The sequence below is a fragment of the Pteropus vampyrus genome, unplaced genomic scaffold, assembly GCF_000151845.1.
Source record: "Pteropus vampyrus isolate Shadow unplaced genomic scaffold, Pvam_2.0 Scaffold374, whole genome shotgun sequence".
In the NCBI taxonomy this organism is placed as follows: domain Eukaryota; kingdom Metazoa; phylum Chordata; class Mammalia; order Chiroptera; family Pteropodidae; genus Pteropus; species Pteropus vampyrus.
Genome location: NW_011889155.1, coordinates 425,308 through 427,417, shown reverse-complemented (window position 1 = coordinate 427,417; position 2,110 = coordinate 425,308).

The following is a 2,110-nucleotide window of genomic DNA, read 5'->3' as shown; positions in this document are numbered from 1 at the left end:
GGGGGTTGAAGGAGACGACACGTACAGAGCTCGGCACATAGTAAATGATCAATAAATATCGCTTTTACCTCCACTTTTAGCTGCTACCATTGTGATGATCAGTATTATTTTGGGAGAAATATCTAATTAAATTTTTTTTGGTTACAAAGAATTTTGAACCTCCATGAAAAAAGATCGGGTGCCTAAGGAACCCCTGTGTATCCAGCCCCCAGCCTTACCAACCCCGACCAATCCTGCCCCATCCATCCCCCTGTGCGCTCCCCGCCCCACCCATCCCTTATTAATTTAAAGCAAATCTCAAATATAATCACAGTGTTCATCCATAAATATTTCACCACCATCACTGTTAATCATATACAAGGTGACAGCTCTGAAAGTGACAACTTCGTCTGGGAAGTGCTTATGGAGGATTGGCTTCCTCTGGCCCAGACTTGTGCAGGGAACCTCCGAAACCAGGGTAAACACAGTCCTTGACCCCCAGGAGCTCACGCCAGAGGCTGGGTGTGCAGGAACGGGGTGTGAGAACAGATACAAACAGCAGCTCCCAGCACACGGTGAGCGAGCGCTACGACCTCATGATAAACAAAGAGAAGCTTATAATCTAGCACTGGAATAGAGGGAAGTGGTAAGTTTCAGAGACGCTTTATATATTTGTTAAACACCAACATCAACATCGAAACAACCCGTCACGAGCAGTGCGGGCCAGTCGGGAAGGCGTGGGCTGTGAGGTCAGATGGCACGGGCTGAACTCCAGTGCTGGCGTGGCTCGGAGTGAGTCCCTCCCCCACTTGGGGCCTCAGTTTCCTCCTCTGTCAAACTCCTGCCCCTGGGAAGTGCCGAGGAAGGGCATGGCATGGCCCGGAAGGGGAGAATCGGTTAATATTCGTAGCCAGGCTGCTGTTGCCTGTGACTTTAGGCGGAACTGCTGACGTGGCAAATGACGATGTAACTGAACAGCAGAGGGAAATTTGTCTTATGCGGCCAATTACACAATAGATGGCTTGGGACATGGTTTGCTTAATTAAATCTATAACCAATCGTGGATCTATCGCCACTTGTGATGCCGCTTTAACTGGAGCCGGTTATCAGAGTCAGGTTAGGAGAGGGGTCACCAGGATGTCGTCTGCCCTGGGCAGCCTGGTGGAACATCCAGGTCCTGTTGATTGGATTTGAGTCAGTCTTGGCCCACCATGTCCTAGCTGTGTCTCTGAGGACAGGTCCCTGCTCTTCTCTGAGCCTCGATTTCCCCAGGTCATTCCTGCCCGGTTTCCTCACAAAGCCATGTAGTTTGCCTCAAGGCAGCCCCTGGAGAGCTCTGAGGGTTAGGACGAGCCCAGGGATGTGGATGCCAATCCTATCAGCAGGGCCCCAGAAGACACTTTACGGGATCGGGGAGTCGGTGACGTGGGACAGAGCATGCTCCATACAGAATGGATTGGATTAGAGGGAGGGATTGGATTGGCGTGAGCGGAAGCAGGGAGAACAGCTGACGAGGTGGGGCGGTCTCTGCCGTGTCCGAGTGACCAGTGGTCGTGATCTGGACTTCGATGTGGGCAACGATGATTGAGTGGATGAGAGGTTGGGCGGGGACTGCAGAGGACATTGGGGTGTCAAGCACGATTCCCAGGTTTCTGCACAGAGCACCGGGTGGCAGGAGAAGTCATCCTGGAGATGAGGAGCCTGAGGTATCAGGGAGAAGACCTGTGGACCAAGTTCTAGAGCTCCGTGCTGCCCCAGCCAGCCTGAGGAACTCCGAGACGTCTAGGTGGAAATGTGTGGTAGGCCGAAGACACAGAGCATGTGATTCAGAAGAGAGGTAAGAGGCAGAGATGAAATTTTGGAGCCATCAGTAAGCAGGTGGCATTTAAAGCCACTGGAGTGGATGAAATCATCTAAATATAAATGTAGCGTGGGACAAACAGACAGTTCCAGACCCAGCCCTGAAAGCCTCTCCTGGGAGGGGAAGGAGTAACTAGGGAGGAAGGGGAACCGGAAGAGTTCAATGTCACAGAAACCTAGGGAAGAATGTCTCAAGGAGAAGGGAGCGTCCGATTGTGCCGGAGATGGATGGGCATGGAGGTACCTACTGGATCTGGCAGCGCGGAGGCCG